Raw genomic sequence first — 13,481 nt, 5'->3', positions numbered from 1 at the left:
ATCAAAACATCTGATGGACTTCCTTGGTGATACAGTAGTTAAGACTCTGTCTGCCAAGGCAGAGAACACGAGTTTGATCCCTGGTCTAGGAAGATTCCACATGCTGTGGGGCAACTAAGCTCTACAACTATTGATCCCGCCTGTCTAGAACCTGAGCTCTGCAGCAAGAGAAGTCACTGCGATGAGATGCCCACGTACCACAACAAAGAGTAGCCCCTGCCTGCCTCAACTAGAAAAAGCCTGTGGACACAACAAAGACCCAGTTCAGTCAAAAAAAAATTTTTTAATCTGCATGGTTTTACATATTAAATAAGCAGATAATTAATTTTTTCATACAATCCTGTTTCTTCAGGGTGGTGATCCAGAAGTATTGGTACCTAAAAAAAAAGTCATCTACAGTATGCCATTTATACTCATTATGTACGTAGACTTTTATTATTAGGGTAGATTCACATCACGTGTAGGCTGTGCTCTGTAACAGTACCTAGCTGAAGCGGCAAGTCAGAGACTAAAAAGCAGCCCAGTTTTTGCTTGCCAAGCTGTACACCCCAAGCTTTACCTAGGAACATCTTTTTAAAATTTTCACACATAGGCCTCTTAGAGCATTCTAAATATGTACCATAAGAACTCTAATTACCATTTTATTGAATATAAGATGTATAACTCACCAAATGAAATGATGCTTTGAAACCCTTTGATTTAGAATAGGAATAAACAGTTGATATTCTTCCAGAAAAAAAGTACACCATGAAAATATTCTACACACACCACACCACTTCCAAAAGCTACAAAGAGGAGACGTTGCTCAGATCCTCTGCTGTTTATTTTAGCATTAAAGCCATTAGCCCTGGTTATTAGATTCTCACAGGAGATGGGAAGGATTACCACTAATCGTAGGCAGTATAAATTATCATGTATGCTGATGACATTTTAATGTTCATGACAAATCCAGACAAATCTTGGTAGGCTTTGTTGGATTTACTGGATTAATTTATATAATTGTCAGAATATAAAATTAACTGTGAAAATCTGGGCTGACACCAGTGAATGACTTTGCCTAAAACAATTGATCACTTACTTGCCTCTCCCTCAGAAACTACTGAGGATACAATAAAATGTCAAGGAGTCCCATAATCTTAGCAAAATCATAAATATTGAAAATAAAACCAGGCAAAGGTTTACCAACATCAATTTCCTGGCAGATATTTGCTAGCATTTTGGGTTGTTTTCTCCTTATATTCTCCTTTCTTTTCCCCTCTCATGCAGGCATTAGTCTAGGCTTTTCTTACCTGAATACTATCTATCTTCTCAAAATATCTGTCTTTGTAGGGCAGGTCATGAGCAATGGAGTGGCAATTTTTATAAGCTTCTCCATATCAAGGATAAGGTTAGAGTGCATAAAGGAGAAAGAAGGATGAAAGTAAGGAGACATATTTCAGTCAGCAGAGAACTTTTCTCTCGGTTTCCTTGGTTTCTAAACCAAATGACCTGGAAACTGAAATTGAAGTTTGTTTCAGTTTTCTTCTAACTCTTCCCAACCCAGCCCACTCTCCAGTAATATTGAGTCCCACAGAGTGAGACTCCACAACAAAGAAAACTAACTGTCAATAAGTATTCAGTTCTTTTATATATATGTATATAATTTAATTAATGTATTTATTTTTGGCTGTACTGGGTCTTTGTTGCTGCACAGGCTTTTCTCCGGCTGCCACAAGCAGGGGCTACTCTCTAGTTGCGGTACACGGGCTTCTCACTGCAGCGGCTTCTCTTATTGCACAGCATGGGCTCCAGGGCACAGGCTCAATGGCTGCGGCACTCGAGCTTAGTTGCTCTGCAGCACGTGAGATCCTCCCAGACCAGGGATCGAATCTGTGTCTCCTGCACTGGCAGGCAGATTCTTTAACAGTGAGCCACCAGGGAGGCCCAATTCCTTTATTTTAAAATCATATTTGAGCAGTATGACTGATACTATTGAGTCAGTCATGATCGTCTCTTGATTTGATGCAGAATCCATCTAACTTGGTGAAGTCTTCCCCAGAATTCACTAAAGCAAGGGATTTCTAAATGGTTAAATAATGCATATTTAACTCCATGGGGTCGAAAAGAGTCAGACATGACTGAGCAACTGAACTGAACTAACTGAATAAGGCATAAACTGAGAATTCTGGGAAGTTATGGTTTCCTGATATAGACAATGGCTCTCTCAGCTTCTTGCTGCCTTCTTCCTGCCTGGGACACAGATAGGATTCTGGAATTATAGCAGTGAACTTGCAAACAAAATTTCTGTCCTTCTACATACTAAGAATGACAGAGCCTGTTCAAACTCTGTATGTAATGTTGTTTGTCAGTCGCTAAGTTGTGTTTGACTCTGGGACCACATGGACTGCAGCACACCAGGCTTCCCTGTCCTTCACTATCTCCCAGAGTCTGCTAAAACTCATGTGCAATGAGTCGATGATGCCATCCAACCATCTTGTTGTCCCCTTCTACCCCTACCTTCAATCTTTCCCAGCATCAGGGTCTTTTCCAATGAGGCAGCTCATTGCATCAGGTGGCCAAAGTATTGGAGCTTCAACTTCAGCATCAGTCCTTCCAATGAATATTCAGGACTGATTTCCTTTAGGATTGTCTGGTTTGATCTCCTTGCAGTCCAAGGGACTCTCAAGAGTCTCATCCAGAACCACAGTTCGAAAGCATCGATTCTTCGGTGCTCGGTCTTCCTTATGGTCCAACTCTGTCAACGGGGTTTTCTATTACTTTCAGCCAAACATCCTCTTTGTAACTGATGGCAGCAACATCTCTGCTTATAAGTTTCACACAGAAAAGATATTACACTCAGCATCTTTAATATAGCAGTGAAGCAGTCCATTTCCATGACAGCACTACATCTCCATAATTGTCAGGCAAATTAAAATGTAGTTAATTGTTATACAATGTTCCTAATATAGTGCCATTTGATGTTTATGGTAAAAACAAAGCCATCAAGATGATGGAGTGTAAGCACAAAAAGATCCCTAGAAGAGAGAGCATCGTTATCGTTAAGCCGTGCCTCGTCAGAAAAGGGCTGCTGCTGGTTCAGTTGTAGTTTATGGTGAGAGCTGTGATGGCAAGGCAAGGGAGAGGACTGGCAGATTAACCGACTGGCTTTTAAATCCACTTCAATACGTCTCCAAATATGGCTTTTATTAATACCAAGTGCAAGCTCAGTGCTATCACAAAGCAAGCACTGCTGCGGAGTGTAGAATCCCAGCACACACAAGAAATTTTGACAAGCACTAGAAAACATTCTGTGGTAGAAAAGAAAATATTTGTCTAAGGTCTCACACAGAAGAGCAACATTTCCATATCTTATTTACTTCTTCTCAAGAGGATAGATGATTTTTACACTGAGTGAGAAAAGGGAGTACTAAACCCAGTCATCATGACACTCATCTGCTTCTCACCAATCCATACTTGTTTGAAATTTCCCCACAATCACACTGCATGTGAATTAGGCAATGCCAAAATTGCTGCACCCTGGCAGAATTGTCAGTGTCTGATGACTGTGATCCAAGCTCCAATGTTTGCATGTATCCCTTCACCTAGTGGCCAGCCGCTGCTCACAGGGCACAGTGGAGCTGGCGACTGTCTGCACGCTGTATCGGCACAAAGAGTCCACAACACTTGCTCCACACCCATCTGTCTTATGCAAGGCAAAATGCTTCAGTTACGATGACATTATAAAAGGAACCACTGATAACTGGGAGAGCTATCAAGGGTATCCATCCACACCAAAATAAACATCATATTGTTAATTGTGGTTGACATGTAATTTGCAAAAACACTTTAAGCTATTTGTATTACTAACAGCCATCTGAGGTCTTATTTTATCTCCTTAAATCTGCAGCAGTTTTCTGAATGAATTTTTATGAACACATTTAAGAAAACAATTAGAAGTGCAAATAAAGAATTCCCTAAAGGCCCACTTATCTTGTGTGATCAGAGCCCTGGTAAACAAGCCCTTTGAATAGCTCAGGCACTTTCCCCCGTCTCTTCCTTACCATGATGATAAACCAGTCTAGTAAAGAAGAAATGCAACTGACATGTGAATTATCTCCTTTGAGAGACATCATGTAACATTAAAAATTAATCTCTTTACCTTTTGATGTTCCCAAAATTTTTTCTCTCTGTTTAGGCTGCAGGAGTTCTCTTCTAAGCTAGAAGTAACAAAATTTTCAGGAAGACACTATGATCCTTTTCCTCTACAAGTAAACTATGTTTAAGGATTCATTACCATTCAGGTCCTCCTTACATTATTATAAAGTACTTGAAGTATGTGTCTACATGGTATTTATGTATATTCAAAAAAATATTGTTAGGTTCTCAAAATGCAAGATTTGTTTATAAATATGTTCAATAAAAGTGGAAAAATAGGAGTTGACTATATGGCACCATGAATCAAGGCAAATTGGAAGTGGTTAAACAGGAGACGGCAAGAATGAATGTTGACATTTTAGGCATCAGTGATCCAAAATCACTGCAGATGGTGATTGCAGCCATGAAATTAAAAGAAGCTTACTCCTTGGAAGGAAAGTTATGACCAACCTAGACAGAATATTAAAAAGTGGAGACATTACTTTGCCAACAAAGGTCCATCTAGTCAAGGCTATGGTTTTTCCAATAGTCATGTATGGATGTGAGAGTTGGACTATAAAGAGGGCTGAGCACCAAAGAATTGATGCTTTTGAACTGTGGTATTGGAGAAGACTCTTGAGAGTCCCTTGGACTACAAGGAGATCCAACAAGTCCATCCTAAAGGAAATCAGTCCTAGGTGTTCATTGGAAGGACTGATGTTGAAGCTGAAACTCCAATACTTTGGCCACCTGATGCAAAGAGCTGACTCATTTGAAAAGACCCTGATGCTGGGAAAGATTGAAGGCAAGAGGAGAAGGGGACAACAGAGGATGAAATGGTTGGATGGCATCACCAGCTCAATGGACATGAGTTTGGGTAGGATCCGGGAGTTGGTGTTGGACAGGGAGGCCTGGCATGCTGCAGCTCAGGGGGTCACAAAGAGTCAGACACGACTGAGTGACTGAACTGAACTGAACTAAAATGTACTGAAATGGGCCAATTTAATTCAAATGACCATTATATCTACTGCTGTGGACAAGAATTCCTTAGAAGAAATGGAGTGCTCCTCATAGTCAACAACAGAGTCCAAAATGCAGTACTTGGGTGAAATCTCAAGAATGATCTCTGTTCATTTCCAAGGCAAACCATTCAATATCACAGTAATCCAAGTCCATGCCCGAACCACTATAGCAGAAAAAGCTGAAGTTGAACAGCTCTATGAAGACCTATAAGATCTTCTAGAATTAACACCTAAAAAAGATGTCCTTTTTCTCATAGGAAACTGGAATACAAAAGTAGAAAGTCAAGAGATAACTGGAGTAACAGGCAAGTTTGGCGTTGAAGTACAAAATGAAGCACAGCAAAGACTAAGAGAGATTTGCCAAGAAAATGCCCTGGTCATAGCAAAGACCCTCTTCTAACAGCACAAGAGATGACTCTACACATGGATATCACCAGATGGCCAATACAGAAATCAGATTGATTATATTTTTTGCAGCCGAAGATGGACAAGCTCTATACAATCAGCAAAAACAAGACTAGGAGATGACTGTGGCTCAGATCATGAACTCCTTATTGCAAAAGTCAGACTTAAATTGAAGAAAATAGGGAAGAGTACTAGACCATTCAGTTCAGGTCAGTTGCTCAGTCATGTCCAACTCTTTGTGACCCCATGAACTCCAGCACGCCAGACTTCCCTGTCCATTGCCAACTCCCAGAGTTTACTCAAATTCATGTCATTGAGTCAGTGATGACATCCAGCCATCTCATCCTCCGTCATCCCCTTATCCTCCTGCCTTCAATCTTTCCCAGTATCAAGGTCTTTTCAAATGAGTCAGTTCTTCACATAAGGTGGCCAAAGTACTGGAGTTTCAACTTCAGCATCAGTCCTCCCAATGAACATTCAGGACTAATTTGCTTTAGGATTCACTGGTTTGATCTTTTTGCAGTCCAAGGGACTCTCAAGAGTCTTATCCAACACCACAGTTCAAAAGCATCAATTCTTGGGCATTCAGCTTTCTTTATAGTCCAACTCTCACATCCATACATGACCACTGGAAAAACCATAGCCTTGACTAGACGGACCTTTGTTGGCCAAGTAATGTCTCTGCTTTTTAATATGCTGCCTAGGTTGCTCATAGCTTCTCTTTCAAGGAGAAAGAGTCTTTTAATTTCACCATCTGCAGTGATTTTGGAGCCCCCAAAAATAAAGTCTGACACTGTTTCCACTGTTTCCCCATCTATTTGCTATGAGGTGATGAGATCAGATGACATGATCTTAGTTTTCTGGATGTTGAGCTTTAAGCCAACTTTTTAACTCTCCTCTTTCACTTTCATCAAGAGACTCTTTAGTTCTTCTTTGCTTTCTTCCATAAAGGTGGTGTCATCTCCATATCTGAGGTTATTGATATTTCTCCCAGAAATCTTGATTCAAGCTGATGCTTCATCCAGCCTGACATTTCACATGCTGTACTCAACATATACGTTATATAAGCATTGTGAGAATATACAGCCTTGAGATACCTCCTTTCCCAATTTGGAACCAGTCTGTTGTTCCCTGTCCAGTTCTAACCATTGCTTCTTGACCCCCATACAGATTTCTCAGGAGTCAGGTAAGGTTGTCTGGTATTCCCATCTCCTGAGGAATTTTCCACAGTTTGTTGTGATCCACACAGTTCAGGTATGACCTAAATCAAATTCCTTATGATTATACAGTGGAAGTGACAAATAGATATAAAGGATTAGATCTCACAGAGTGCCTGAAGGTTTATGGATGGAGGTTTGTGACATTGTATAGGAGGCAGTGATCAAAACAATCCCCAAGAAAAAGAAAGGCAAAATGGTTGTCTGAAGAGGCCTTAAAAATAGCTGAGGGGAGAAGAGAAGCAAAAGGAAAAGAAGAAAAGGAAAGATAGACCCTACTGAATGCAGAATTCCAGAGAAGAGCAAAGGGAGATAAGAAAGCCCTTTTTGGGTGAACAATGCAAAGAAATAGAGGAAAATAATAGGATGGGAAAGACTAGAGATCTCATCAAGAAAAGTAGAGATATCAAGGGAAGATTTCATGCAAAGATGGACACAATAAAGGACAGAAAAGGGATAGACCTAACAGAAGCAGAAAATATTAATAAGAGGTGGCAAGAATACACAGAAGAACTATACAAAAAAATATCTTCATGACCCAGATACCCACAATGGTGTGATCACTCACCTAGAGCTGGACATCCTAGAGTGTGAAGTCAAGTGGGCCTTAGGAAGCATCACTACAAACAAAGCTAGTGGAGGTGATAAAATACCAGATGAGCTGTTTCAAATCCTAAAAAATGATGCTGTGAAAGCACTGCACTCCATATGCCAGAAAATTTGGAAAACTCAGCAGTGGCCACAGGACTGGAAAAGGTCAGTTTTCATTCCAATCCCAGAGAAGGGCAATGACAAGGAATGTTCAAACTATTGTGCAATTGCATTCATTTCACATGTTAGCAAAGTAATGCTCAAAATTCTCCAAGTTAGGCTTCAACAGTATGTGAACTGAGAACTCCCAGATGTTCAAGCTGGATTTACAAAAGACAGAGGAAGGAGAGATCAAACTGCCAACATCCGCTGGACCATAGAGAAAGCAAGAAAGTTCCAGAAGAACATCTACTTCTGCTTCATTGACTATGCTAAAGCCTTTGATTGTGTGGACACAACAAACTGTGGAAAATTCTTAAAGAGATGGGAATACCAGATCACTTTACCTGCCTCCTGAGAACTGTATGCAGGTCAAGAAGCAACAGTTAGAACTGGACATGGAACAACAGACTGGTTCAAAACCAGGAAAGGACTACATCAAGGCTATATATTATCACCCTGCTTATTTAACTTACATGCAGAGTACATAATGAAAAATGTTGGGTTGGATGAAGCAGAAGCTGGAATCAAGATTGCTGGGAGAAATATCAATAACCTCAGATATGCAATGACACCATCCTATGGCAGAAAGCAAAGAGGAACTAAAGAGAGTCCTGATGAAGGTAAAAGACGAGAGTGAAAAACCTGACTTAAAACTCAACATTCAAAAAACTAAGATCATGTCATAACGTCCCATTGTGTTATGGCAAATAGATGGGGAAACAATGGAAACAGTGAGAGACTTTATTTTCTTAGGCTCCAAAATCACTGCCAATGGTGACTGCAGCCACGAAATGAAAAGACACTTGGTCCTTGGAAGAAAAGCTATGACAAGCATAGATAGTGAAGTAAAAAGCAAAGACATTACTTTTCTGACAAAGGTTCATACAGTAAAAGCTATGGTTTTTCCAGTAGTCATGTATGGATGTGAGAGTTGGACCATAAAGGAGGCTGATCAACAAAGAATTGATCTTTTGAACTGTGGTGTTGGAGAAGATGTTTGACAGTCCCTTGGACTGCAAAGAGAGCAAACCAGTCAATCCTAAAGGAAATCAGTCCTGAATATCCTTCGGAAGGACTGATGCTGAAGTTGAAACTCCAGTACTTTGGCCACCTGATGCGAAGAACTGAGTCATTGGAAAAGACCCTGATGCTTGGAAAGATTGAAGGCAGGAGGAGAAGAGGACAACAGAGTAGGAGATGGTTGTATAGCATCACAGATTCAATGGACATGAGTCTGAGCAAGCTCCAGGAGATGGTGAAGGATAGGGAAGCCTGGTGTGCTGCAGTTCATGCGGTCAAAAGAGTCAGACATGACCAAGCAGCTGAATAACAACAACATACAGCACGAGTCCCAAGCACAACACAGAATCTATCACCAAACTACCATCAAGGGAGTGGCTGCTGCTGCTGCTGCTAAGTCGCTTCAGTCATTCCCGACTCTGTGTGACCCCATAGAAGGCAGCCCACCAGGCTCCTCCATTCCTGGGATTCTCCAGGCAAGAATACTGGAGTGGGTTGGCATTTCTTTCTCCAATGCATGAAACGGAAAAGTGAAGGTGAAGTCGTTCAGTTGTATCCAACTGTTCACAATCCCATCGACTGTAGCCTACCAGGCTCCTCCAGTCCATGGGATTTTCCAGTAAAGAGTACTGGAGTGGGGTGCCATTTCCTTCTCCACAAGGGAGTGGAGATAGGTACAAACATAATGATAATACAAGTAGAAATTGATGTATCATTTATGGCTTCCCTGGTGACTCAGACAGTAAAGAATCTGCCTGCTAATGCCGGAGACCCAGGTTCAATCCCTAGGTCAGAAAGAGTCCCTGGAGAAGGGAATGGCTACCTATCCCAGTATTCTTGCTTGGGAAATCCTATGGACAGAGGAGGCTGGCAAGCTACAGTCCATGGGGGTCACAAAGAGCCAGACACGACTGAGCAACTAACACTTAAGTAAAAATTAAGCAATAAAGGAACTCAAGGGGACACTCTTCCTAACTGAGAAACTAGGGAAGGATTCACAAGAGGATCCATCTGAGAACATGCAGCAGAAAGTATTTCAAAAACTAGGGAGAGAGACCCACACTTGGTAGAGGGCACAAGAATGAGAGGAGAAAGGTGAAGAAACAAGGGACAATAAAGACTGGTTTGTCACAAAAAGTCAGAGGCATGAGGTAATGGGACTGAAAATAAATTCCAATTAAAGAATTGGACCGGGGACTTCCCTGGTGGTCCAGTGGTTAAGAGTCCATCTTCAATGCAAGAGACACAGGTTCCAGCCCTGGTTGGGAAACTAAAATCCCAACTAATCCCTTCCGTGGCGACTACTGCGCACACACATTCTGGAGCCTGCGTGACGCAACGGGAGAGAAGCCTACTCCGCAACTAGAACAGCCTCCACACCGCAGCATAGGACCCCACATGCTGCAACTAAGACTTAACACTGTCAAATAAATAAATAATGTATTTTAAAGAATAAATTTTAAAAAATAAATAAATGAATCACATGAAAGTCACTGGCCTGGAACAGGGAATATACACGTGTTAGCAAATGGAAATCTGAACACAAACTATGGTCCACTAGAGTAAGGCTAGCTCAGAGGTCCTTGGAAACCAGTCTAAGAAACTGAATTTTTATTTGGTAGATAATAATGATAAATCTTTATGACACTGTCATGGTGCCATACAAAGGCTGCAATTTTAGTCTGGAAAGAGCATCTAAGGCTAATCACAGATGAATAGATGGGGCTGATGGTTCAGAGTTTCCTGTACACAGTGTAGAACACTGGCCATCTGAGCTCTTTTTCTCAACCAATCCTTCAAGAAGGCCTAATATTTACTCTCCTCCAGGAAAGAATCATGTAAATTAATCAAGCACTACTACTCCTAGCCAAGGGGATCACTGGTTTTATCTTCCACTCAAGATTTGGATTAAAGCTTTCTCTGTAGTCTTTGTGAGTCTTCAGAGTTCCCACCTTCTTTAAACATTTGTGCCTACATGTAATAATTTCCCAAGTTTCCTATAGTTTTCCAGCCAACAGGAGAGACAACAAGAGGTTTTCACCTCAGCAAGGAGGCTAAAATACATCAATATAGTTAAATTACAAATAATCTTCAAGAATATGTATATTACAAATATATTTGTTAAACACAATGCTAATTCAATTTCCTTAAATGCTTGACAAGACCTATTTTCTGCAAGACTTCTTGCTAACAGGCCCTTAGTCACATTAAGTGCTCACAAAGTGCATGGAAGTTGTATTTTATAGTACAGCCCTAATTGAGCTGTCTATGTTAAAGAAGCTGAATGTTAAGGAAATGTTTATTATACAAGCACCCTTAATCTGAAGCTGGAAGAAAACATTTCTGTAGCTTTGGGTATAATTTATCCCTGCAAAAGGCAAGAAAAGAGGCCTTTTATCACCCTCTCATTTCAGTGAATTATGTTTATGGAGTCCTTCTACTGCTATGAATCTGGTTTCACTCCAACATGAAGAGGAGTTAAGTCCCAAATCCCTCTCAGTTGAATCTCATTATGTTCCTTGTCCCTTTTTTCCCATCAAGACATATGCTTTCACTATCCATACAGTGCGGTCACGGTCATTTACACCTGCTCTTACTTATAGCAGCCATTTATTTATAGCAGGGCAAACAAAGTGTAAATCTAGGTATATAGAGACATTTATTATTTCAAATATTTATTTCAGTTAACTAGTCATTGGAAAATTACTTATTTTATCTTTTTAATCTTTTTGTTTTTTTCCCTTGCTGGGAGAAGTGGAAGAAGTTTTCATTTTGCTGAATTGACATTTTCCTCTTCTTTGATACTTTTGAACTCCAATATCAAGGTAATGACAGCTGCCAATTAAATTAAGTATGTCTATATTAAGCAAATAAAGCAGAATTTAAAAATTTTCTTTTTATTTTGCTCTACACTGAAAGATCAAAGAGTAAGTTCATCAATAAGATAGTATTGATTAAATCAAGCTATTCATCTGCATCTACTTAACAAAGGAGATATTTTGTATGTATAGAGTATAGCATTGTTTTATCACCTTTAAATTTATTTTAAAATATAGTGAACAGAAGCTTTCAATCTTTTCCAGCATCAGAGTCTTTTCCAACGAGTAAGCTCTTTGCATCAGGGAAAGATAGAAGGCAAGAGGAGAAGCAGGCGGCAGAGGATATTAGATAGCATTGCCTTCTCAATGGACATAAATTTGAGCAAACTCCAGGAGATAATGGAGGACAGGTGAGCCTGGCATACTGCAGTTCATGAGGGTGGCAATGAATCGGACACAACTCAGTGACTAACCAACAACAACAAACAGAAGTTTACATAGCTTAATTTTAAATACTTTGTGATTATTACCTAGAAAATAAATTTCCAAGAACAACAATTAAATTCAATTGAGAAAATGAAGTGAAAGTGTTAGTCGCTCAGTTGTGTCCAACTCTTTGTGACCCCATGGGCTGTAGCCCACCAGGCTCCTCTGTCCATGGAATTCTCTATGCAAGAATACTGGAGTGGGTTGCCATGCCCTACTCTAGGGGATCTTTCCAACCCAGGGATCAAACCTGGTCTCCCACATTACAGGCAGATTTTTTACTATCTGAGCCACCAGGGAAGCCCAAATTTCAATTAATAAAATTAATAAAATATAGCAATGAAGAAATCATTCTTCCCAACATGAAAATATCTAGCTTTCATGTGGTGTATAACAGTGCTGAGTAATTCATTCATTCATTCAACAAACATTTATTGTCATCTGACTATGCTTCACATAGTCTTCTGAGTATTAGTTATACCACAGTAAATGACTCCACCCTAAGATATCCCTCTGTTCACTGAGCTTCTTACATTCCAGCCAAACATTCAGCAAGACAAGGGATACAAAATAAGAAAAGAATTATGTAACTAACTAGAAATGGTCAATTTTTTTAAGGTATAAATTTTAGTAAGGTAGAATACAAATATTCCAAATGGAATTTGGCCAGGGTACCAAAGTAAAAACTCTCTTTATCCTGTCACATAATTGACTCTTTTCAAAGCCATATCTTCCTTAAATCCCTGGAAGAGCGCCCATTGTTTCTGTAGAGACTTAAAAAGTCATCTTGATTTCAGGGACTAAAATTAGACTACATTAGAACATGAACAGGATTGCATTTATCTTCATGAAAAGATTATTCAAGCATAGTAGAAGAAAATGCAGTTCAATAGATAGCTATCACACTATTATAAGTTGAAATTCAAAACCAATTCTCCAAAGCTCTTCCCATAACATCTCACTATGGCAGGAAGTAGCTGACCAGCAGAATGTGATGGAAACTCAAACAAACTACTGCCATAGAAATTTCTTAAAACACATCAAAATTAAGTAACCATTAAGGAAAGTAACCAATCATCAAACCACTGATGTTTCCTACCAAATTTCAAATTTATAAAGCTCTTTTCTTTGGACGGAATGATGCTGAAGCGAAACTCCAGTACTTTGGCCACCTCATGCGAAGAGTTGACTCATTGGAAAAGACTCTGATGCTGGGAGGGATTGGGGGCAGGAGGAGAAGGGGACAACAGAGGATGAGATGGCTGGATGGCATCACTGACTCGGTGGATGTGAGTCTGAGTGAACTCCAGGAGTTGGTGATGGACAGGGAGGCCTGGCGTGCTGCGATTCATGGGGTCGCAAAGAGTCGGACACGACTGAGCGACTGAACTGAGCTGAAAGCCGTAATAAGCACACTCTTGACATTTAAACCACAAAATATTTTTTTTTGAAACAACAAAAAAAATGGTTTGTTGCACACTGCTTTTGAATGCTGAATAGACAGTGCTAGTGAGTGGGGAGAGGATTATTAGAGCTCCTGACTGCTCTCCATATAGCATATGCTAAACTTCCTCACCTTCACTCACAGTTCTACAAAATTTCTATAACTCCATATATTCAAATCCTACCCTCTGTACCACTGTCAG

The sequence above is a fragment of the Bubalus bubalis genome, chromosome 17 (genome assembly GCF_019923935.1).
Source record: "Bubalus bubalis isolate 160015118507 breed Murrah chromosome 17, NDDB_SH_1, whole genome shotgun sequence".
Taxonomy (NCBI): domain Eukaryota; kingdom Metazoa; phylum Chordata; class Mammalia; order Artiodactyla; family Bovidae; genus Bubalus; species Bubalus bubalis.
This window is presented reverse-complemented; position numbering follows the sequence as displayed.